Raw genomic sequence first — 26,499 nt, 5'->3', positions numbered from 1 at the left:
GTAGATGATAGGTAGATAGTTATGATAGGTCCATGCATAAAGTAAAAATTAATTCAACTCCCTGGCGTTAGATCAGAATAATTATTACTTGTTTGGGCATAAAGAGGTCCTCTTGGTGTTGCTGTTGCTGAAAGGACCTGAAACACTCATTCTACAACCCAGAGAATTGCAGAAGCCAAATTGTAAGATAAGCTACTTCGTGGTATCCTGAGAACCACGTAGTATTGTGGGAGGTTCAAGAGGGAGGGGACGTAAGAATACCTATGGCTGATTCATGCTGATGTATAGCAGAAACCAACACAATATTGTAAAGCAGTTATCCCCCAATTAAAAATAAATACATTAAGAAAAAAATCGTGAACTCTCTAGCCAGCCTACTGAAGTTTAAAAGCCAGCCCCACAACTTGCTACTAAGTTAATCTAGGTAAGTTCCTTCTCAGGTTTCAGTTTCTTATCTATGAAATAGAAACAACATTATCTATTTTAGGAGATTGTTTTAAGGATATAATAAATTAAAGCTTCTAAAACATTTAGAATAATACCTAAATATTTAATGTGCATTTTTAGTATATATTTATTAAATATATAATTATATATTTATATTATATAATTATATTTAATTTATATAATTAAATTTATATATTTATAATATTTAGTATGTATTATGTCTTTATTGCATATTTCAGTTCAGTCACTCAGTTGTGTCCGACTCTTTGCAACCCCATGAATCGCAGCATGCCAGGCCTCCCTGTCCATCACCAACTCCCGGAGTTCACTCAAACTCATGTCCATTGAGTCGGTGATGCCATCCAGCCATCTCATCCTCTGTCATCCCCTTCTCCTCCTGCCCCCAATCCCTCCCAGCATCAGAGTCTTTTCCAATGAGTCAACTCTTCGCATGAGGTGGCCAAAGTATGGGAGTTTCAGCTGTAGCATCAGTCCTTCCAAAGAAATCCCAGGGCTGATCTCCTTCAGAATGGACTGGTTGGATCTCCTTGCAATCCAAGGGACTCTCAAGTGTCTTCTCCAACACCACAGTTCAAAAGCATCAATTCTTTGGCGCTCAGCTTTCTTCACAGTCCAACTCTTATTAAAGAATATAATGAAAAAAATTGATCTATATAATTTTGAAATCTCATGTTTAGAATTAGATTGTTTTTATCCATTTATGCTAAGTCTGTACAAACTAGTAAGTAGTACATTAGTGAAGTGTTAGTCACTCAGTCGTATCCGACTCTTTGTGACCCTGTGGACTGTAGCCCACCAGTCTCCTCTGTCCATGGAATTCTCCAGGCAGGAATACTGGAGTGGGTTGCCATGCCCTTCTCCAGGGGATCTTCCCAACCTGGGATCGAATCTGTGTTTCCTGCGCTTCAGGCAGCTTCTTTACCATCTGAGCCACCAGGGAAGCCAAGTACGTGAGTACACTTAAGCATTAAGCAGTACATGTGAGCAGATACATTCATGGTAAGAGCACATTCTAAATCTTAATTAAATGCATCTTAAATCACTATTAATAGTATTGAAAATGTGATCTAAAGAGACATTTGCAATCATTATAGAATAAAACAGCTAAAAATATTATCTGTATGGAGTTGAGACTTGGTTAACATACTGTTAAACTATAGTTATTTCCCTTAAAAGATGAAACTGTATTGCAAGCAGTTTCTAATTATCATTCACATTTTTAGACATGAATGCATGAGTTTAATTAATATACCTAATTATTAAAAATTTAAAACAGGTACGCAAGAACTATTGCTAGTATTTAAAAACTGTTAGCCTTTTAGATAGGCTTCCCTGGTAGCTCAACTGGTAAAGAATCTGCCTGCAGTGCAGGAGAGCCTGGTTCCATTCATGGGTCAGGAAGATCCCCTAGAAAAGGGATAGGCTACTCACTGCAGTATTCTTGGGCTCCCCTGATGGCTCAGGAGGTAAAGAATCCACCTGCAATGTGGGAAACCAGAGTTCCATCCCTGAGTTGAGAAGATCCCGTGGAGGAAGGCATGGCAACCCACTTCAGTATTCTTGCCTGGAGAATCCCCATGGACAGAAGAACCTTGTGGGCTACAGTCCACGGGGTCCCAAAGAGTTGGGTACAACTGAACGCCTAAGCACGACATGGCAACCTTTAAATCTCCACCACCTTTGCAAATTGGCAAGTATTCTCTATTTTCTTATTAATAGCAAATTGTGTAAAATTATTTCTGTAGGATTTTCAATGAAAGACTATCTTTCCACAGTGTTGAGTCTTAAGAGTAGAGTTGTTATTTTTTTTTCTGAACACTCATTTTGCCCACTTTCAAAAATAAACTCCCATCATAGTAGCTTTTCTGTGAACTACAATGCTGATGTGTATTCATGAGTTCCAGGACCAAGGGCTCGGCAATACATCTCACCAGCTTCAAACTCAGTGTCTCTCTATCTGATTCCTGCTCTATCCCAAAGCGAGTTTATTTGATGCCATTAATTTCACAATACCGAGAAGATTCACTGAGTTCACTGGTATAATCATCCTTGAAAATGGGACCATTAATCATTTTCTGCTGTCAGATCAATTCAGAAAATACTAAAAATTGGTTAACTTATTTTTCAGGGTTCTGACACTCAAATATAAATAGAAGTAGTAGTTTGAACATGTTCTTTTTCTTTTATTAAAAGATAGATTTTAATCTGGGTATCTTAATTTTAGTTGTATATAGATTAATAGATTTGTAATTCAATATAGATACATAGCTATATTTGTAAACCAATTCATCAAAATATTGTTAGCAATTTGGATTTTAAATAATACTTCCTAGAGTGATGTGAGGTTATTTTAAAAACTATAATAGTTATTGAGTCTTCTGCTGTAAAAAACATGTTATCTAAATTGCAGTTGGTACCAGAAGGAGCTGGAGAGGGATTGAAAATCATCTTTATGAGTTGAAGTTGCCACCATCCTCATAATCTCTACAGCCCACTCCTAGTCTACTGACTTACTTATCATAATCCATTCAACTCACGTGGAAAATTTTACAGAGTTACTTATGATTATATTCACCAGTTTTTTAAATATTACTTTTGTGAGAGATAATCATCAGTTTCTGGGAGCTAATTTCTATTTAAAGAACTATGAAAAGTATTGAGTAAATCTAAAATTAGAAATAAAATATGTACTTACTTTTCCATGTAGCTTGATCAGTTTCATATACCTATTGTTAAAGAAGCATTCAGAGCCTCTGGCCTAAGGGTTCATTTTTTTCTACATAGAAAATAGGCTTTATGACTTTAGGCAGCCTGCTATTTTGTTATCCTTTATGCAGGTAGGAAAGAGCAGGCTGATTGAAGAGATTCATTATAATGTAGTTTCAGCTCCTTGATCCTGTCCAATGAGGAAAAGTAAAGAAGAACCTGCTAAAAATAGATAAGCAGAATTCTGGGTAAACAAAATGAAGAGACCCTTTCTTATTTAGGTTCCTTTCTTGAAAAAGCCTGTGGGAAATTTTCTTTCTGAACAGGACCTGCTAATTAATTAGCACATGTTAAATATATGTGCATTTTGAAAACAAAAATTGACATTTGGTTCATTTATGCCACATAAATAGAACTAAGACTTTGTGGGAAGACACGTACCTATACACAAATTATCCTTTCATAGATGGGATAGTTTCGTCACTTCAAAGTTAGCTAAGATGCAAAACAAAATCAATATACCAAACTCCATCTTCTAAATTACTCCCATTGAAAATGAAACATGGGTTTTGCAGTTGAAAATTTAAAAGAGCAGATGTAGAAACAGAGATTTTGGCAGGCTCAGTCAGAAACTAATGAGCTTTGGGAGAATCCAGCTGATAATGGAGTTTGGGTAGATTACAATCAAAACTATAGGTTGTTGAATGCCTAAGGTGAACTGGCTTCAAGGTAGCACATGGAAACTGACCAGAGGTAGCCTTTCCAAATTCCTTATAGGATTGCTCTTTATCACAAAAAGCTACCTAAGGTGGTATCATTCAGTATGTTCAGAATTTACATTCCTCTTAATAAATACACCACACACACACTTCTTTTGAAGCAGGAGTGAAAGTGCATTGTGCACACCTTAAACTCTTGGTGCATGCCTTACATGATCCATTAGCCACCATAAAACTATGGATGGCCTTTCCTTCATGGTGGCTATTTATGCCAAGCCTGTGCATTCTATCCAGTTTAAGGACTCTCAGTGAGAGGCCCAGAGCCCTCAGCCAAAGGTTAGAAAACCAGAAGGATAGTAGGAGAAAGTGCTAGCTGACCATGAAAGCTCAGAGTTCTTATACTCTGTAATAGAGAGCTCTCTTTGTGTAATGGGTTCTCCTGCTGGTTCTTAATCTGATGAGCTATATACAAACTAACTAATTTCGTGTGTTGAGTGTTTTAGTGTGTATTTCGGTATGTTTCAGTATGTTTACAATGTTTCAAATTTAATTAGTACCTATTTGACTATGCAATTCCGGCACACCTGGTTGTAGCGTTACAGAATATACAAATTAGGCAATCTTTATGTGTTGATGCTGATAAAATGTTGTCATGGTACTTTAAGTCAGAATTCATCCATACACATTTTTCAGTTATTGAGTCCTACTTTCTTAATATGTGTGTTTGGAAGGGTATGGAATAAAAGTAAACATAAGAAGTGTTAATAAGACACAGGAATCGCTTTGCAAAATATTGTAGTTCCCAAGTATACCATGCCTTTCCAGACCATCTCAGCACCTTCCCAACTCATGAGTCTAATCCAGTGTTTCTCATAAAATCCAGTCTCACTGTAGGCTCTACCCCTTGGGTCCAGTGGATCCAGATCGGTGATTTGCACCTGCTGAACATTCAGTGACCTCCCAAGAGATGTTAGAATAAAATGCAAACCTCTAATCATAGTCTAAAGGATCCTACACAGATTTTCCCCTGTCCACCAAGCCTTCACTGGTGTCTAGGAAGCACTCAGGTAACCTTGCTCTGAACTATCCAAGTTCCTCCTGTTTCAAAGGCTTTGCCTTGTTCTTCCTGTTGCTTGCTGTGCTCTTCCTCACTCTTCATTTTTGTAATGGAAGTATAGTCTTTATTTGGCAGCATCAAAAGAGCAAATCTGTCAGCTGTTAAGTGGAATGGTGAAAAATGGCAACAACCTGCAGTGATGTTGAAATTTCAGTGTTTTCAGAATTCTTTATGACAAATGGCCATATACGTATGATCTAAATGTCCTTCATATGTTTTCATGAAAAAAAAAAAAGGGAAGGAATGTTAAATCCTTTTCTATGTGGAACATTAAAATTGCCAGAAAATAATTTAGCCTGAATTTGGCAACTTAATTATATAATTAATTAAGAAATCTATATTGGCACATTTTGTATTTAGAAGGCTATAAGGGTTTTTACTTAAGGCTTTAAAGTGTTTTTGTAGAAGTTAATTATCCGCAAACTCAAATCTTATAAATTCATTTTTTTTTTCAATAATGTGGAGCAGCTACTATATGCCAATCACTCTAAAAGTTAGTACACCACATTTTCAGTTCTCATGTAGATTGTAAAGAAACATGAACCAAATCAATAGACACTTTGGGAACAACCAGTAAAAATAGTTCGTTTTCCTGCAAGCATGAGAATGTATTCTGTACCTATGATTGTGCTTGGTGCTGAGAATATAAAATCTCTGATTTCAAGATGTTTGGACACTGACAGAAGCAGACTTTGAAAAGACTTCAGTATATTCCATCCTAAGTATAGTAACATAAACATGTTAAAGGTATAGTGGTAGTAAAAGAAAAGAAAAGGAAGATGGGGTAATCAATCAGTGATGAGAGAAGTGGCAGGGGTCACTAGGGAGGTTTTCCTGGAATATCTGAGAGTATCTGAGCTCTGAAAAGGGAAGAAACACGTATTACCAGCATAGAGTATCCCCAGCCTTTCCTTTCCACCTGAAGGTAAAGGTAGTTTTCTTAGTTTCCTTCTCTTTACTCTGTTTGATTAGTTCTTCAGTTATGCAAATCAAAGGAAGAAGGGACTATGGGAGAGAACCAGGACTTAGGGAGGAGTTTAGGGATAATTTAGAAGAAAAATAAGTAGAGGCTATTTTATGTAAGGAAAAGAAACAGGGGGGTAAGTGGATGCTTTGAGACGTTCCTTTTCTTAGACTATGTAACATATTTATGGGTTCAAGAGTATAATATCCTGGCATAATGCAGGGTAGTGCAAACTAACGGATGCTCAACTCATTACTGTAAGGTCTGGGACTGAACCATATGGGACACAGAATGGAAAGTAGATATTTACTAGGAAGTCAGAGAGGGATGACATTGAATCAGATCAACTATAATGGACAGAGGCATGTGTCTCTGTTTCTTTCATAAACACATGAAATAGCAAAAGTTGTTGGCTCTTGAAAAGCTTGGTACTGAATACTTTACAAAGGAAATGGGAATGTGACAGAATGGGGATATAAGTACAAAAAGCTACATCTATGGGATATATCTCTGGAATATGAAAAACTTCTCATCAGTCAGTTAGTTCATACTTCAATAGCTGTTTTGATTTACTGTTTGCATTAAGTTGCCAAACTGGCCCCCAGTTTGCCTTCTCACTTGACACAGTCTTACTCTTTGTATAGCACAGTGGCTTTCTGAGAAATGCTGACGTGCGATTCCACTGGATTTATCTGTCTAACAACATTTGCAGTATCTTTAGTCATCATCGTCTTTCTTTTCTCTTGTGTTTCACTTCTGTTTATTTCACAGTTATAATCTAACAAAATTGTGTTGATATAAGCATCACTTCATCCCTGTGAAACTGGTTGTATTGTCTCTTGGCTGTGTTGTCAATGTCTTATCTCCAGAGGTGTATATATAAACTGAGGTTAACCGAAGCTAAGCTTCAAGGCCTGTCACTTCTGTGAGTCTATTACATACAAATCTAATTTTGGACTTGTAGTCTTATCTCTTTTCTTTTTAATAGGGATCCTAAACTTGTATAAGATTCAGGCCACATAAAACCTACTCTTATAGTTATCTCAGATACAGATGACATGACACAGGTTGAAATGGCAGTCAACAGTACTTGAATCGGCTCTTGAAGCTACATTGTAAGTTCTTAGGATCAGTATTTGGTAGATTCCTAAAATTTGATGTGGTTTTGACCTAGATGTTAAAATGTAAATTATGCATCATGTGGTTTGCTCTCCAAAGGGAGTACATAAATGTGATTCTAGAGTGATTCTAAAAATTTTGAATTGCCAATTCAGATGTAATTACTGGATGATTGAAGATTTTATCTCCCCATAGTAACAAGTAAATATACATGCTATGCATTGTAAATATCACATCAGATTTTATATGTTTTCTTACTAAACAGCTGTATGAGTTTGGTAAGGCTGCCGTAAGAAAGTACCATAGTTTGAGTGGCTCAAACAACAGGAGTTTATTGTCTCACAATATATGAGAGTCTAGAAGTGTGAGATCAAGGTTCTGGCAGGGTTGGTTTCTTCTGCAGGCTGTGAGGAAGAGTCTGTTCGATGCCTCTCTCCTAACTTCTAGGCTTTTGCTGGCATTCTCTGTTGTTCCTTGGCTTCTGCTGCATCAGCCTGATCTCTGCCTTCCTCTTCACCTGGTGTTCTCCTTGTGTGTGTGCCTGTGTCCAAATTTCCCCATTTTACAAAGTCAGCAGTCATATTGGATTAGAGACCCATCCTACTCCAGAATGACCTCATCTTAATTTCTTACATGGACAGTATCCGTATTCCCAATAAGGTCACATTCTGAGGTCCTGGGAGGTAAGACTTCAACATATGCATCCTGGGGGACCGGTAACAACACGTAATAGCAAATTACGATCAGAAAGAACAGTATATGACCTCCATGCAGTTGGCCTGCTTCTATTGTGGACAGCGCTTAGAATTCAAGTTAGCAGATCTGAGTTACTTATCTGCAATAGCACAGCCAGCCAGGACAGCTAAATGCATTGAGCATTTTTCTAATGTCAGTGGACATAGTTATAAGTATTTATTATTGCTATGATCAGGAGTTCAGAAAATATCATATCTTGCCCCCTAGGTTGTGGCTTCAAGTTGCATTCAGTTCTGGGGCCTGCGTCTTTAAAGCAACTGATATTGGAAGACACAAAAAATGATCCTTCTTGCTAAACCTTGGCAGCTTTTGGCGTTTGTCTTTAAGGGGGAATACTGTTGACACTTTTGAAATTCTTTTGACCATTTAGGGTCTTAGTATCTTAATAAAACATTCTATTCTGAAGGGTATTTCCTCATATAAAAATATAGGTACTGCATTCAAAATAAAAATTTGAAATTTTATCCTCTATACCTCTCACTGAAATAGTGGCTTCTTTAAATTTTTGAGCAAAGTTGAGCGATTGATTTTATCACCTGTGATTCATATTTAATTTTAACTGAAAAATGGAATCATTAAAAAGAAATTAAGAGGCGGCAAAGAGGGAAAAAGAGAGAAAAGAGGGTGACCAAATATGAAGAAGAAAAGAAAAAAGACCTTCATCTAACTTTTCAGAAAGTCTTTCTTAAGTAAGTATTGTAGTTTTGTAAATAATTCTGTCTAGAGAAGATAAAAGGAGCAGATTGGCCAATTACCTTCAAACTGTTTGATCACATCCATGTTTTTGTTAATTATTCAAGTTTTAAGAGTCATCAAAGAATCCTAATGCATAACTCAATAGGAGGAGAAAAAGCTAAGACGCGGGCAAATTCTTTTTATGTTTGAGATTTTGCCCACTTATTAGCACATGTGCTTTTGAGTGTTGGTCTGATTTAAACCCTGTTCGTGGAGAGGAGGGTGATAGTTTAGTCTTTGGAAAAAGAGGAAGAAGGACATAAAGATGCTTAAAAAGTCAGCAAGTAGAGTAGAGGTGTAGGATGAAATGACATCCTTGACATTATGTGACCCACTCTGTCTTTCCCCATTGCACCCACATCCTTGGCCCAGCCACACATCTGTTGCTCTAGCCCAAGTGTTAATCAACCATATACAGTGATAGAACCAGAATCTTCAAATAAAAACTAGCCACCCGAACTGTTTAAGGATCGTAAGAATAAATGAGAGGAGACGATTAGACAAAAGAAGCAGGTTGATAAGTGAGATGCTATAATAATGTGGAAGCGAGTTCCAAAGAAACATTTTTACAAAGCCTGTAATATATTACTTTAGTTGCATCCTGATTGTAAGTTATCAGAGCATTTTATGGGCACTGTAATGGCACTAGAAGTGAATGTCTAACAAAATAATAGAGTGCATTACCAATTCTTCTATGATGACCACTGCTGAGAAACTATTAGACCCATTTGTCAATATACCTTGGTGTCTAATAGTAGTTTTCAAGAATGAGTGATTGTGAAAACTATTCAGCATTTTAAAGTTGTTATTTCTCCTTATACACATTCCATTGAATCATAAGTTTCGAGTACATCTATTTGTCCACCCATGCCTTTTCAGTAAGCTGATTGAAAAGTGAACAACAAAAACAAACTAACAACTGTGAATGGCATTTGGAAGGTCTATTTACTGTTTCAAACGGAATTGATGTTTGGTTACATTTTGAGTGTTGTGCAAGTTGGCCCAGAACATTACAATAGAATATATATAAAACAGAGCTTTAAAATAGCAAAAATCTGCTTTGCAATAAAACATTAGAGGTCTGAGATAGTAGTTTTTATGCCATTATAAAGAATTTCTTTACAATGGGCAGATGTAACAAGCTCTTTAGAAGCATAGCCTTAGATATTATTTATAGTATTGTAGGCACACCTTGGAGGTATTGTCCTAGAATCAAAATTGTCTCAGAGTCAAAATTGTCTCATCTATGATTGTGTCTCTGTCATCTGTGCTCTTGGTTGTATTTAATGCCTGCCCAATGGCACCCCACTCCAGGACTCTTGCCTGGAAAATCCCATGGGCGGAGGAGCCTGGTAGGCTGCAGTCCGTGGGGTCATGAAGAGTCGGACATGACTGAGCGACTTCACTTTCATGCATTGGAGAAGGAAATAGCAACCCACTCCAGTATTCTTGCCTGGAGAATCCCAGGGACAGGGGAGCCTCGTGGGCTACAGTCCAAGGGGTTGGTGAGAGTAGGACATGACCAAGTGACTTCCTACTTTCACTTTCCACTTTCACGCATTGGAGAAGGAAATGGCAACCCACTCCAGCGTTCTTGCCTGGAGGATCCCAGGGATGGGGGAGCCTGGTGGGCTGCCATCTCTGGGGTCGCACAGAGTCGGACACGACTGAAGTGACTTAGCAGCTATAGACAGTGGTGCTTCCCAGGTGGCTCAGTGGTAAATAATCTGCCTGCCAAGCAGGAGATACCAGTTCAAATCCTGGGTCGGGAAGATCCCCTGGAGAAGGAAATGGCAACCCACTCCAGTATTCTTGCCTGGGAAATCCCATGGACAGAGGAGCCTGTTGGGCTTCAGTTCCTAGGGTCACAAAAGAACCGGACATGACTTAGCGACTAAACAACAATTGTAGGCATTGACAACATGGAAGTTGTTCTATTGAAACATTAAGTTCTGCCCTTGCAGCCCTACAGCTGAGTTTGGCTTTAGTGGGGTTCGGCTTTTACTGATTTCCTGGTCCTCTGAGATTTAGCAGCAACCTCCATCCTGATCCCTAACTGGAGCTGCCCATCTTGCAAATTTTGTTCTGTTGTGGAATTACCTTGTGCCAAACCCTTTAGGCTCTCTGATTCTTAGCTATTATTATTTCTTTGTTCAGTAGTCATGATCTTGAGAATTTCTGCTATTTCTTCCACATGTTGTGAGAGATGAATAAAACTTGGGTAGGACAGGTGTCCATCTCAGACACGTTACCTAGATCTGCCTGGCTGACTTTTCTATCTACTGAAGCTGACTAGTTTGTTGAAGGGTAACCAGCAAGGTCATTTTCTTCTCAAGGTCCAGAGTAGATGTGGTGTAAGTCACTAGTACGATATTTACTAAATATCTGGGGGATTTTCTGTCATCCCACTCATGAGCTTCAACCCCAAAGTAGGTTCAGGGAATACAGCCACCATACTGTCTGTGCTCTTTGTCTCCTTTTTCTATTTCTTTCTCCTTTTCTAGTCTAGAAATAATCTGTATTTTTATCACCTCTCTGTTTTGTAGGGAAAACTGCTCTTCTGGCATCTCTTAGTTTTTTTGTTTTTCACAGCTCTATAACGTGAACCCTTGCTCCAAGTCCCCCACGATTTGCTTCTTGATATTTAAATCCAAGCTTTTGGAATTTTTTTCCTCTCTGGCTGCTGATACTTGTAATTCAAAGCCATGGTTTTAAAGACTACTGTCTGCACTGTTGATTTACAAAGGTCAGATTAATTGCTCAAAGGTCAAAATAATGATTCTTTGTTCTCCCTGAATCACCATACCCTGAGGCATGGAGAAAGTCCTCTTTGCTACTTAAATATGGTGGAATAATGTAACTAAAAGAAATTGAAAAAAATCAGCATTTAGGTTAATAGCAAAATACTCCATTATGAAGGAAATCCACAGTGGAATATAATGATAGGTGTACTGTATATTTATTGATGTTTACTTATCTCCACAAGCTAAAACAAATACAGAATAATAAATGTCCCAGTTACATGTCTTTGTATTTATTCTAAATGGGAAAGACTAGAGATCTCTTCAAGAAAATTAGAGATACCAAGGGAACATTTCATGCAAAGGTGGGCTCGATAAAGGACAGAAATGGTATGGACCTAACAGAAGCAGAAGATATTAAGAAGAGGTGGCAAAAATACACTATACAACAAGAAATATACAAAAAAGATCTTCACGACCCAGATAATCACGATGGTGTGATCACTCACCTAGAGCCAGACATCCTGGAATGTGAAGTCAAGTGGGCCTTAGTAAGCATCACTATAAGCAAAGCTAGTGGAGGTGATGGCATTCCAGCTGAGCTGTTTCAAATCCTGAAAGATGATGTTGTGAAAGTGCTGCACTCAATATGCCAGCAAATTTGGAAAACTCAGCAGTGGCCACAGGACTGGAAAAGGTCAGTTCTCATTCTAATCCCAAAGAAAGGCAATGCCAAAGAATGCTCAAACTACCACACAATTGCACTCATCTCACACGCTAGTAAAGTAATGCTCAAAATTCTCCAAGCCAGGCTTCAGCAGTACGTGAACCGTGAACTTCCAGATGTGCAAGCTTGTTTTAGAAAAGGCAGAGGAACCAGAGATCAAATTGCCAACACCTGCTGGATCATCAAAAAAACAAGAGGGTTCCAGAAAAACATCTATTTCTGCTTTATTGACTATGCCAAAGTCTTTGACTGTGTGGATCACAATAAACTGTGGAAAATTCTGAAAGACATGGGAATACCAGACCACCTGACCTGCCTCTTGAAAAACTTATATGCAGGTCAGGAAACAACAGTTAGAACTGGACATGGAACAACAGACTGGTTCCAAATAGGAAAAGAAGTAGGTCAAGGCTGTATATTGTCACCCTGCTTGTTTAACTTATATGCAGAGTACATCATGAGAAACGCTGGGCTGGAAGAAGCACAGGCTGAAATCAAGATTGCCGGGAGAAATATCCATAACCTCAGATATGCAGATGATACCACCCTTATGGCAGAAAGTGAAGAGGAACTAAAAAGCCTCTTGATGAAAGTGAAAGAGGAGAGTGAAAGTGTTGGCTTAAAGCTCAACATTCAGAAAACGAAGATCATGGCATCTGGTCCCATCACTTCATGGCAAATAGATGGGGAAACAGTGGAAACAGTTTCAGACTTTGTTTTTTTGGGCTCCAAAATCACTGCAGATGGTGATTGCAGCCATGAAATTAAAAGATGCTTCCTCCTTGGAAGGAAAGTTATGACCAACCTAGATAGCATATTCAAAAACAGAGACATTACTTTGCCAACAAAGGTCCGTCTAGTCAAGGCTATGGTTTTTCCAGCGGTCATGTATGGATGTGAGAGTTGGACTGTGAAGAAAGCTGAGCACCAAAGAATTGATGCTTTTGAACTGTGGCGTTGGAGAAGACTCTTGAGAGTCCCTTGGACTGCAAGGAGATCTAACCAGTCCATTCTAAAGGAGATCAGCCCTGGGTGTTCTTTGGAAGGAATGATGCTAAAGCTGAAACTCCAGTACTTTGGCCACCTCATGGGAAGAGCTGACTCATTGGAAAAGACCCTGATGCTGGGAGGGATTGGGGGCAGGAGGAGAAGGGGACGACAGAGGATGAGATGGCTGGATGGCATCACCAACTTGATGGACATGAGTCTGGGTGGACTCCGGGAGTTGGTGATGGACAGGGAGACCTGGTGTGCTGCAATTCATGGGGCTGCAAAGAGTCGGACACGACTGAGCGACTGAACTGAACTGAAGTAATGTTCTCCAGTTAAAATACAGTCAACACTAAGATTTTTTTGCTATAATAGAGCAACACATGCTATAATTGAGTCTGTTTTTGAAAATCTAACATGAACTTGTTGTTTCAGTTGAATCCTCTTACCTACAAACATCATTGGTTCATTTATTGAATGTCTACTGTATGCTGGGAACTAGGGATAAGTAAGTGAACAATGGACATGCCCCTAATCTACTAAATGCTGAGAATTTTCCTTAGTCACTAAAGTAACTATAAAAATCTGCAAGCTCCCACCCCATGTAGTGGGACCGGAACCCTACCTTTCCAAGTTTAAAGCCACATCTAGAAATCTGCACTTGTGCTGTCTCGTGGAAGAGTTAACTGCGTATTTGGCATTTCCTTCTCTACCTCTCAAGAGAACACTCTGTTCGATCCCCAGAAGTAACTCAGGATATATGACTTTTAAGGGTTTCCCTGGTAGGGCTGAGTTCTATAAACGGTTAATGAATAATATCATAAAGAAAAGTTTTTTTTAATAATTGAAGCATACTTCCAGATCATCACAGAGTGCCAGTCTGGGGTCCCAGTTTACGCAGCAACTTCTCACCAGCTGTCCAGCTCACACCTGATTGTGTGTGTGTGTGTGTGTGTGTGTGTGTGTGTGTGTGTGTGTTTTGATGCTGCCCTCTCCATTTGTCTCACCCTCTCCCTCCCCTGCTGTGTTCACAAGTCCATTCTCTACATCTGCATCTCCTTCCCTGCAAATAGGTATGGCCTGGAGGGATGGGATGGGGGTGGGGTGGAGGGCAGCTAGGGAAGGAGGAGATGTATGTATAATTATGGCTGATTTGCATTGTTGTTGGCAGAAATGAACACAACATTGTAAATAAAAATTTTTTTTTATTTAAATAGAAAAAAAAAAAAAACTTCCTTCCTAGCTATAATTTCCCAAGATTTCTTCTGGTTTTTATAAGAGTAGAAAATGATTCCATAGTTTACACAATGCATATTTGGTATACTTCCTTTCTTCTTGGGTTTAAAATAGATACAGCATAAATCTGCCAGTCCTTACAGTCTTTTCTAATAAAATAATATCATAGTCTGATTCTAATATTACTAAGCTCAAATTAATAATACATCAAAATCCAAAGAGGTTAATGATATTTTACACCTACACAGGGGAACTTTGAAAGTTTCGTTAGGATTAGATTTAAAAAATAATGACATTTATTTTGAGCCTTCTTTATTCTTATAGTATATGGTCTGATGGAAAGTCAGGATGAATTAAAGTTGATCATGAGATTGAAATAATCTCTTTCAGGATACCAGAGCTTTATACTAAACTTCCACAAATGCAAAATTTGAAATATACATTTTCCACAATGTTGTCAGCCAGTGTTTCTTAAACTTATATAACCTATAAAGTCTTTTTTAAGGAAAAACAAAAAGAAACACAAAAATCTTCTATGTGAACCCTGGCAGTAAATCATTTTTATTTCAGTGTTACTTAAAAATATGCAAACATAAAGCCAGGCATAAATACCTTATGCTTATACTTCTTACAAAACATAGTTACAAATGAATGCAAACAAATTTCTAAATCTGAGAAATTCAATGTCACAATATTGTTTTTTAATGTAGAGGAGGTGTTTTGTGGACATGAAATGTCTGTTCACCATGTGAAGAAGACATGGGCTTGCTAATGTACAGATTCTCGTGTGCAATCCAGTATCGTATAGTGACAGTTCTCCCTATTTAGTGACCATTCTCCCTATTTTGTGGAAATTCTGTGCAGTGTCATCGTTGTCCTTTTTTGTCTGTGTTCCTATTAATACTTCTTGATGCCCAAATGATTGTATTTACAGACATGAACACTAGGTTCATATGAGAGCACATGGTGATAAGGTAGTGTGGTCCAGAAGACCCAGAAAGCACTTGCATTATTTCTTTTATTATTATGGAAAATCAAAATACAAATATTATAAATATATTATTAAAATGTAATGTTTAAAAGCAAACTCAAGATTTTTATACAAATATGAAAATAACTTGAAAATTTTATTTGACTCCATTATTAATGAGGAAACTAATAAGATGTTATCAACTGATTCAGCAGAGAATTCAGAACACCACAGGTGCATAGTTGAGTCAGGAGTGTTGAAGTGAATCTACAGATAGATGCAAAACTGGCATTTTTACATAGAGTTGGTATGTGGAGAGAAATTTTCCCTCCAGTAGAAGGAATTTGCATATCCTTGCATAAGTGCTGCTTTAACTTCTATGAGTTATCTATAATTTACATCGTTGTAAACTAGTTCAAATTGCCATTTAAAAAATCAGATAACCAAAAAGGATATACTTGGTAAATGCCTCCTTTGCATTAAAGATACCCAGTCTTCTTTTGATTCATTTGAGTCTTTCATAATTCGTCCACCCTGTATGTCTAAGACAGATATGCAGACCTATTCATGGACCTCTATAAAAAGCCTGAAGTTCTCCTCTGTTCATCTGTCTCTTGAGCACTCCCTCAAATGGCAGATAGGTGAGCCACGTGAGCATTAGTCTTAGAGGAATATATAGCTTTCCCTCAGATATAACACCCAGCAACCTGTTTGAATGAGTTAGATGTCTTCTAGGGGAATGAGAACTGTGATAACTGATCCCAGATCTTTTACACATGAAAGATTTACCCAAAAGAGTTATAATGATAAGTCAAATTCACAGTAGGAGTGTTTAACATTCCCTCCCTCCCTCCCTTCCTTCCTTCACAATTGTTACATATCAGATACTGCACTGAGAATGTTATATATGTTATTTCATAAAATATCATAATAAGCCTCTTGGCATGTGCATTTTTGAGAAAATTCAGCCTGAATATTATATTCAGCACAAATATTAAACAAAAGATTTACACATCATAGTACTTCCCACCTAATCTGGGAAATTGAGTGTCCAACCTACATTTTTTTCCCCCTAGTCGTGTGTTTCCATTTGGCACACGTGTGTGTGTTAGTCACTTAGTCGTATCCAACTCTGCAACTCCATGGGCTGTAGTCTACCAGGCTTCTCTGTCCATGGAATTCTCCATGGACAAAAATAGGCAAAAATAGTAGAGTGGGTTGCCATTCCCTTCTCCAGGGGCTTTTCCCGACCCCGGGATCGAACCCCGGTCTATGCATTGCAGGCAGATTCTTTACCATCTGAGCCACCAGGGGAAGCCTAAATGACACCAACTTATCTTGTAATGTGTTTATGCCCCCTTAGCTTCCTTGGCTAGGCTACAAGCCTCTTTAGCAAAAGAGCCATGTTTTATTCATGTGTCCTTGGTTCCTTGCACAGTGACAGGCACATACCGGGAGCTGATTACTTATTTTGAGCTTATCTGAAGTACACATACACAGTAAAGCTAATGCCTAAAATTGAACCTCTGGAAAAATTCTGTCCTAAGTCACTAGTTCCAAAGATTTTACTTCCTCTCTCAAGATGTTTCACTACTGCTAGATAGATTTTAGGGTTTAATAGATTTGTTAAATGTGGAGCTGTTAAAATTTGCTCTGGGGACACAGGAAAACCTTGTGTTATCACTGGATACAGGCTTGCAGACTAAATGTCATTATGTGACATCTTTGAGAGTGAAGGAAGCTGTGACAATGTAAAAACCGTTATTTAGACATCATCTAGGATTTTGCACCACAATTATGTATCCAATGAATGGAGAAGAAGAAAGTCTTAAATGCCAGTATTTTGTTTCCTTCAAACTTCCCATGCTCACATACCACATTTTACCCTAAAGTGTTTCTTAGAGTAAGAGTGAATACCAAAGAACTACTAAGGAAGTGGGAACACAGAGAGCTGATATTCACCCTGGCAAAAACAAGGCAGAGAAACCAAAACTCAAGGGAGATTGGAGACTGAAAATTAGAAAAGTGGAGGGAAAAAACTACACTAAAATGCTAGGGAAACGCTTCATTGTTTTATCAACTGTTTGATTGAAAAATAAAAATGAAATGTAGGATTTAAAAACAGTGTATTACTTGGGCAAAATATATACAGTTCTTAAATATTAAATAGGTTAAACTTACAGAAACAGGAACTGTCATTCCTTTTCAGCAGTAGAGCATTTCTTTTCAGTTTATCACCAATGAGAGTAAGGCAGTAATTAAAGTGTCTATCCACAGTTTCGACAGCAATCTGGCAATATTTTCTGAAGATACATGACATGGCTGTCACGATTGAGATAGTTATCCAGTGTCCTGGTTACCGTAGGGTTTTAATGGTCACTTTCTTCAGGGGATCTTCCTGACCCGGGGATCTAACCTGTGTCTCCTTGAATTGGCAGGCGCATTCTTTACCACTGAGCCACCTGGGAAGCTTTGTTTTCTCTTAAAGCAGTCTTTGAAAAAAAATCACGTTGATTTTCTTCTAGATGGTTTCATACAATAAGTAGTATAGCCTCCTTAGAAGCTTAGAAATTCAGTAACTTATATGGTTCATGGTTTTGTTTTTTTTTTTCCACTTTTTCATTGTATCTTTTCATCTTATAAACAGCTCCTCCCATTTTGGAAAGAATTTGGGACAAACAGGTTAGAAAACCTTTAATAAAAAGGAACGAGGAGATTTTTTTATACCAGTTAGGCTAAGGAGAATTTTTGTATGTTTTAAAAATTAGATTGCCTGTAGAGGGACTTAATTTAAAATTGTTTGGGGAGGGCGCTGTGTTGACCTGATAACATTTTGTATTGGAATGCTGATCTATTCTTGGTTGTACTTTGTTTGTATATCAAGTACCGTACCAGTCACAAGCTTGGGTTTTGTGTGAATATGCATAATACTCCTTGTCAGGAGAGCTTGTAAATCCCTCACTGGCAATAGTCACCAGAAGTAGATGCACCTGTCTTCCCAGCTGGGATTTGCTCATGGGAAAGAGAGTTATTTAACACCATGTTATCCTCATGGACAGCTGTATATATAAGATGCCCTAGGGTGTGCAAGACCTAAATTTTGTTTGTTAAAAAAAAATTGAATGTCAAAATGAAATTTGACGTGAAAAGTGTTTTGATGTTTTGATTCAGTAGCTCTAAGAATATATAGAGTTGGATTAATAGAAAAAAGTGTTAGCTGGTTTGCTTTGGTCTGATCACTCTAACAGCTTTTAATGACTCAGCACACACCAATATTTTCAGCTCAGATTAGCTTGGGATTTAGCATAAAATACTTCATTCTGTTTTGATGCGAGTCCTTTGTTAAAACATGGGGCTTGCCCTCAGTGCCACAACCATAACTCCTTGTTTTTGTGCATTTTAATTTTCTGTTTTCTGGTGACAGACTTTTAAACTCCATAATAGGAGCAGTGTCTATTTTGCTAGCCATTCTTTTCTCTAACTCACTGCCATTGTGTTAGCTCTGGATATATTTGTGCTTAATAAATCTTTGTTGAGTGGATACTTGAGTGAAAGAAAGGATGAAATGTTTTTTGCTGACCAGGAAAGACGTAGTGACACCTTCTTAAAAACTCTCTGATTCAAAATCACTGCAAAATCTATAGAGATCTCCAATTTTTAAATGGAGGTATAATTTACTTATAATAAAATGTAGATTTTATAGACATGGCTTCATAGTTGTTTTTCCTTTTTTTCGCATCTATTTACTCATATAACCACTATCTCAACCAAATATATAGTTTTCACATTATTCTAGAAAGTTCCCTCCTGCTACTTTCCAGTTAATCTCTCATAACCACTGTTCTGATTATTACTACAGCCTCTTTTCTGTCCTTTCTAGAACTTCATTTAAATGTAACCATGAAGTATGTGCTTTTTTTGTGTCTGTGATAATACGAGTAATAAGGAAGGACAATATTATTTAAAAAACTATTCTGTGTCTCTTCTTGGAGGTTTTACTGGCCCAATCTTCCCCAGTCTCTAACAATTTGCTCTTAAGAATTCCAAAAATATAGAGAACAAGATTCTTACATGTAGAGTTCAGAAGTACCACTCAGTTTATAACTTTGTACTATGAACCTCCATTTGAAAACTGAAACCCATCAGTAATAATCTAAATAACTCCAATGTTAATAATCTATTATGTAAATAATATATGTATGTAATATATACTATTACAATATACTAATAAATAACATAGAACTTATTATATTATAATAAATAACCTAAATAATCCTAATTTTCAGAGCTAGGAACATAGCCCTTCTTCCTGACTCCTCTACGCTTTACACAGCAGTAACCATTGGTTTCCCTTATCTTCAAGACAGTTCTGTGAGTAATCAACATGTGTGTGACAGGTTGTAGGAGGAAAATAATATGAAAAAGAATATATATATATATATGTATAACTGATTCACTCTGCTGTATAGCAGAAATTAACACAATATTGTAAATCAACTATATTTCAATAAACTTTTAAGTGAAAAAAAGGAAAAAAAATCTCCAAAAGTAGATATTTCCTCTAAAAGTTCTTCTTTAAAACATATTTTCAATAACATATAGCATTTGGGGATGTAGAAAGTGGTAGAATTGCAAAGGAGGTTTACAAAGAACTAGTCACTTTGCAGGCAGTGGGAAGAGCTTGCCAAGTAAAGCCTGTAGAAAATGGATTCATCGAATTAGAGCAGTCCATGATTGACTGCCAAAGCCAGCTTATTTTCTGTGCTGGTTCCAAAAAAGAATGTCTGAAACTTTGTGGTGATGGAAGGCTATCTTATAGAACATGCTGGCAGAGCATACTTTTTCACTGGCTCAAGTCAGTATTATTATAGACTTGATGAGATACTTAAGGCTCTGGTAAGGTTTTTTAGGTCAGAAAAAAAAAATTAGACGTAGGAGATTAGGGAGCAAAATGTGTTAGTTTATTTCACAGCAGAGTAAAGCAATAAAACAGCCTTAGCAAAGCCACAGACAGGACTTGTAGAAGTCTAACAATTTTCAACTTCTCTTGTAGAAACATTTGCTGTTACTAAGGAGACCAAAAAGTATAAAATTGTGATCTAGGGAAAGTAAGTCTAGTAGTTGCTGAAAAAGAGTTAATACGGTATTACATTCGGTAAAGAAGGCATCCTTTCAAAGATGGATGAGATTACTGATTCAAAGGAAGAAAATTCCCACATTCAAATTGTCTTCGGTAAAGGGTGCGGTTTTGTACAAGAGAGTTTGATGCAAGATATGTGGAAATTTCATGAAATGGCAAAAAGAGAATCTGAATAACCTGAAACAGAGTATGAGTGTTAGCTGAAGTGCACCTCGAAGATTATTTATATATTTTTCTTTCCCCTTAGACCTGGTAGAGACACTTCAAGAACTGCTCAGTCTCGGGGAGGAGGGATTGCCTGAGGACACCGTCGCTTTACCTTGAGGGAGGGCAGAAGTTTCCATTATAAGGTAATAGCTGATTCCTACTTTTGGTTTTTGTTACCTTCGAAAATTAATGAAACTGTGGTGTAAAGTTAGGCTATATTATCAGAAGTATTAAAGATGCTCCGAATTTATTTATAGCTTTATTGTCATTCATGCTTTATACCTTTCATGTGGAATATGTGCAGAAATAATTCCTTTGCAGATATTATCTTTATGTTTGAAGCTGGATGATACGTCGACACTGTGGGAATTGCAAAGCACCAATGTGGCCACTTTGGATTAAAATATCATTAGCAAAGATTTTCTCTTGAGGTGCCTCTTGGCCTTTTCCTTCTTACGGGCACACAGAAAATGGTAATGTCCCTGCGGTACTCTGCAGAGGCCGCTCACTCCCAGAGACAACTGGTACTGAGCCCCGGAGCATCTGAAGGGATGGAATCTCAGTACATCTGTAAACCACTGAGTAGAAGAGCTCTGCTGGGGAGCAACAGATGCTGCTTTTTTGAAAACTCTGAAGTGTATCCCCAGCTTTTTATATGTCCCTGTGATCAGAATCTGGATTTAGAGAAGCTTTTCATAGAGGGAAAAAAAATGATACTTTGCATTCTAAATTTTCCTATGAAGTTCATTTTCCCTAAAGATTGCCCAGTGTTTTATATCATGACACTTGAACAAGTGTTTTCCTTCCATGTCCATCTGTACAATGATAAAGAAGTCCTCTCTTGGAGGACCCACATAGGCACATCAGTTCTCACAGAACTCCTTGTTCCCCTAGGGATCTGGGCAAGTTTACAGAAGACAAAATATTCCTCCAGGGATAGAAGGAGCCCCTGCAGCCTGAGGTAACTGTAGAGTTTGGTCCTCCCTTCTGTATTTGGTCTGGTCTGGGTAAAATTAGGTTATCTGATTCAAAAGAAACTGAGTAAGTATTTGACGGATTTGGGGCCTGATTCAAACCCAGACCGAATATTGCCGAATTAGAGGACACAGGCTGATGGGACTCAGCTACTCTGGTGCTGCTTCTATGCCTTATGCCAGTATTGTCACATGTACCACCACGGTTACCACCTCAAGGTTAAGCGGTAACAGCTGAGATGTCCAGTGTTATTTCCATGAATGATGGGCATAAATACCCTTTGGTCACAATTCTGTCAATAGAAGCAGGACCTTTGGTTTGCTTTGCTTTGGTTTTATAACCTCTGTGTCTTAGAGTTTGCTTTTTTTTTAAGTGATTAACAGATTTTTATTAGAGCAGTTTTAGTTTTACAGAAAAATTAATTGAAAACTGCAGTGAGCTCCTCCTACATATCCTCCCTGAAAAGCACACATAATTTGTTCCATTATTAACATCTTTGATTGGTATGGTACAATTTCTGCGATTGATATGAACCAATATTGATACATTTTTCTTTTAACGTGTTGCATAAAGGCTCACTGTACTGTGCATTCTGTGGGTTTGAAAAATGCATAATGACACATTTTCATTGTTAGTGTATCACATAGAACATCTTCACTACTCTGAAAATTCCATGTGCTTCCCCTGTTGGCCCTTCTCTCCCCTCACGGAAATCCTGGCCGCCTTTGATTGGTTTACTGCCTCCGCTTTGCCTTTTCAGGAATGCCATACAGCAGACAGCCTTTTCAGACTGGCTTCTTTCACTTAGCAATATGCTTTATGGCCCCTCCATGTCTATTTGTAGCTGGACAGCTCATTTCTCTATATTGTTGAGTAATATTCATTGTACAGATGTACCACAGTTTGGTTTTCCGTAGTTTATTAAAGGACATCTTGGTTATTTCCAAGTTTGACAGTTATGAAAAAAAAGCTCCCATGAACATTTATCTGCAAAGTTCTATGTGGACATAAGTTTTCAGTTGATTTGGGTATATGCCAGGACGTGTGAGTCCTACATCATATGGTTCAAGTATGTTTAGTTTTATAAGAAATCTCTAAACTGCCTTCCAAAGTGGCTGTACAATTTTGCATTCAGTATGCATGAGGGTTCCTGTTGCTCCACATCCTTACGAGCATATGGTGTTGTCAGTGTTATAAATTTTAGCCATTCAAGTGATTATGTAGTGTTTTCTCATTGTCTTAGGTTTTTGTAATTTAATTAATTTATAAGGAAATTGTGACTGCCCAGAAGACTCTGGATATTTAGCCACTAGAAATTTCTTTGGCATTTACTTGGTAATGACATTGATTAAGAATCTGAACTTCCCCCTGTCAATATCCACTGTGGTCATGCATTTTTATCAGATAAGCATGTGTGTACACCTAAGGGTTTATGCACCTGTGTCTGTGTATCCCTTTTATTCTCCATGATAGAAAGAGGTCATAGTGGGCAAAGACTTTTCTAAAAATGCACCATCAAAATGAAAATATACAGAGTATATCAAAGAGATTTTTGTTTCAAAAAATGAAATATGAGTATTCTATGGATCCAATATGAAAATAGGCCATGCTTGATGTTATTTATAGCTAGTTTTTTGACATGAATAACAGTGTTTATACAGGCCACATCAAATTAGGCGCTCTTAATTTTTCTATCCTGTTAAATTCAGCCATGCAGATATAGCCACAAGAAAGATTCTTTTTAGTCCTTTTAAGTTACAGTATTTTTTTTTTTCTGTATGCCACTTGTTAAAGACAGTAGGGAAGACTTTATTCAGGAGGGACTATAGCAATGAAGTTTTGCTGCAAGAGAAAGAGAAATGGCTCACCTTCAAATACAACAAGGACAGTGGGAGATTTATAGCCTAGGAGCAAAGTGGGGATCAGTGTATGGATGGAAAATTACCAAGGCCAGAAGAATTCTTGCTAGACTGACTCAACAGGATTCTTGCTGAAGGCAGGTCAGGGAGAGAAGATATGGGTGTGTGTGTGTGTGTTGTGTGTGTGTGGAAGCTGATCTAATATGAAAGATATCGTAGGAAGAGTCCCTAAACTGACTCAGCAGAATTCTTGCTAGAATTGAACTAAGCAGACCAAGGAGAGACCCCAAGGTCAGAGCCTAGTTGAGAAGAGGATTCAGAGAATCCTCACCCAGATTTGGTCAAGGAAGAGAGTCTTTGTCATCTGACATATGACAGAATTTCAGTGACCCTATATTGTTATTATGTAGATAGCCCTATATTAAATACTGTAGGAATCTATTAACAAAGTCTTGAAGACACTAAATGAGGATTATAATTTAAGGAAAAAATAAGGAAATTACTTTAGATCATGTAAATAGTTTTCTGTAATGTTCAAGACTAACCTATTTAATGGAGTATAGATCTGGTTAAAAAGTTAAAGAACTAATAGGTATGAGCAGCTTTTATGTACAAAATAGAATCTCAACAGTGACAGAAATGTGAAGATTAGAAAAAGGTGCACTCTACTACAGGAGGGTTCAGGTGGGAGGGAAAGAGAACTATTTTGTGTTAGTGATCACAGAATTAATATATATATATATATATATAATACACACACACACACAAATTTCATAAAGAAGTAGAATAAGAGGTCTGTTGGCACTGGGTATATCTTAAATCTAGATTGCAAAGTCATTGATATAGTGGTGTATAGAAGACTTTTTTCAAACTTTAGTATGCATAAAAATAACGTGGAGTTCTTATTTAAATTTCTTTCTCTCAGACTCCAAACCTAAATGTCTGAGTAATTTGAAGCATCCAGGAGTCCTCACTTTTAACAAGTATTCCAGGATACTCGATTATAGTTATCATTCAGTTGCTCAGTCATGTCTGACTTTTTGTGATCCCATGGACTGCGGCAGGCCAGGCTTCCCAGTCCTTCACCGTCTCCCAGAGCTTGCTCAAACTCATGTCCATTGAGTCAGTGATGCCATCCAAGCATCTTGTCCTCTGTCGTCCTCTTCTCCTCTTGCCTTCAATCTTTCCCAGCATCAGAGTCTTTCCTAATGAGTCTGCTCTTCTCATCAGGTGACCAAAGTATTGGAACTTCATCATCAGTCCTTCAGTGAATATTCAGGATTGATTTTCTTTATGATTAACTGGTTTGATCTCCTTGCTTTCCAGGGGAATCTCAAGAGTCTTCTTCAATAAGGGACCTATAAGCCCTGTTTTTAAAAACACTGAATCTGTACTATAATATTTACAGTTTTCCTCCCTGTAGTATGGCTGATGTTAGAAAGTGCCCCCTGAAAACAGGATAATGGGGAAATTAGGGCAAAATATAGGAACCCCAAGAATGTACAGATTCTGACTTTACAATCCTTCATAAATGACACTACTGAAAGTCAGTCTCTGTAAGAGATTATTTAAATTTCTTTCTCTCAGACTCCAAACCTAAATGTCTGAGTAATTTGAAGCATCCAGGAGTCCTCACTTTTAACAAGTATTCCAGGATACTCTATTATAGTTATCATTCAGTTGCTCAGTCATGTCCGACTTTTTGTGATCCTCTGTAAGAGATTTGTGACTCTGTAAGAGACTGACTTTCAGTAGTGTCATTTATGAAGGATTGTCTTAAAAGTTCAAAAATAAGAAAACAACCTGGACAAAAACTGTTCAAGTATTAGAACATTTTAAAAAAGAGTGATATGTGTATTTTGTTAATACAGTAAGTATTTCTAAATAGATAAAATATAATTCAATTATATCAATGAATTGTTTATTTCACAGGTATCAATTAAACAATATTTAAAATTATAGGGGAATGATAAATAATGAAAACCAAAAGTGGGGTATTAAGTTAATTAGTGCCTTTATCTCAGTGAAATATTATTTTTACTACTTTGAAGAATGATGACATTTACAAAGTATTTAACATAATATTATGTTAAAGAAAACTTAGAATCTACAAATATGTGCTTGGAATGGCTGTTTCCATATAAAATATGTATGTATATATGATGAAATTTTAGGTGTTTTGAATTCTAAAATTTTTAAAATATTACATGGTGCTCACAAAATCAGTACTAGAATCTGAAACCTAGGTGAAACAATACTATGTAGAAATCAGAGGCTTTGGTCATAAATTTTTAATAGTTAAAGAATAAATAATTTTCAGGTCACAAGGTGCTTTGAGATTATGCTACTATCTATCCCAAGGAAAATTTATACATATAACAGTGATACCCATAGCTGGCTGATTATAACAGTTATTTGGGGAGCTTTCTGAAAATATGAATTCCTTAGAATCTAGACAAGTGCTGCAATTTTTGCAGATTGGAGTCTGGGTCTTGGAATCTGATTTTTTAAAAAATATGCTATTGATGGCCTTACTGATTAGCAAAGTTTGGCAACTACTATTGTGGGAAAGATAATTTATGCCTTTAAGAATTTCCTCAATGATCAATATATGGCACCCTTCCCCCCCAAAACCCCCAAAACTCAAGACAAATAATGTCAAATTCTAGATTGTTTAATGTATATATATCATAGTAAATAGCATAGAAGTTCAGAAGCAGGAAGGAGTAACATGAGGAGGATAATTTAGGAGAGCATTCTGGATCAAGAACCTCAGAAGCATTAGTGGCAGTGTGGCAGGAAGGGGGACCCCTTCCAGAACCCGAAATGGGCTCTTGTTTAACATTCGGAAATGAATTGTCAGAGGAGACACATGTGCTGACAAAGCAAGAGACTTTATTGGGAAAGGGCACCCGGGTGGAGAGCAGTAGGGTAAGGGAACCCAGGAGAACAGCTCTGCCACATGGCTCACAGTCTTGGGTTTTATGGTGATGGGGTTAGTTTCTGGGTTGTCTTTAGCCAATCATTCTGACTCAGAGTCCTTCCTGGTGGTGCACACCTTGTTCAGCCA

At 37.5% G+C, this 26,499-nt stretch overlaps 1 protein-coding gene across 13 annotated transcripts in view; it reads left to right on the top strand.

Moving 5' to 3' along the window:
• The window catches only part of B3GALT1 (beta-1,3-galactosyltransferase 1), a 616,865-nt gene that overhangs the window by 183,816 nt on the left and 406,550 nt on the right, over positions 1–26,499 (top strand). For 10 of the 13 annotated variants that reach the window (XR_008711875.1, XR_008711876.1, XM_055572358.1 and 7 more), the window contains 2 exons: positions 20,636–20,738; positions 21,490–21,556. The gene's annotated coding sequence lies outside the window, so the exon portion shown is untranslated. The remainder of the gene's footprint in view (positions 1–20,635; positions 20,739–21,489; positions 21,557–26,499) is intronic. The other 3 variants (XM_055572364.1, XM_055572363.1, XM_055572362.1) reach the window with 1 other exon arrangement.

Source organism: Bubalus kerabau, chromosome 3, assembly GCF_029407905.1.
Source record: "Bubalus kerabau isolate K-KA32 ecotype Philippines breed swamp buffalo chromosome 3, PCC_UOA_SB_1v2, whole genome shotgun sequence".
Lineage (NCBI taxonomy): Eukaryota > Metazoa > Chordata > Mammalia > Artiodactyla > Bovidae > Bubalus > Bubalus kerabau.
Note: the sequence above shows the minus strand (reverse complement) of the source record. Positions and strands in the feature narration are given on the sequence as shown.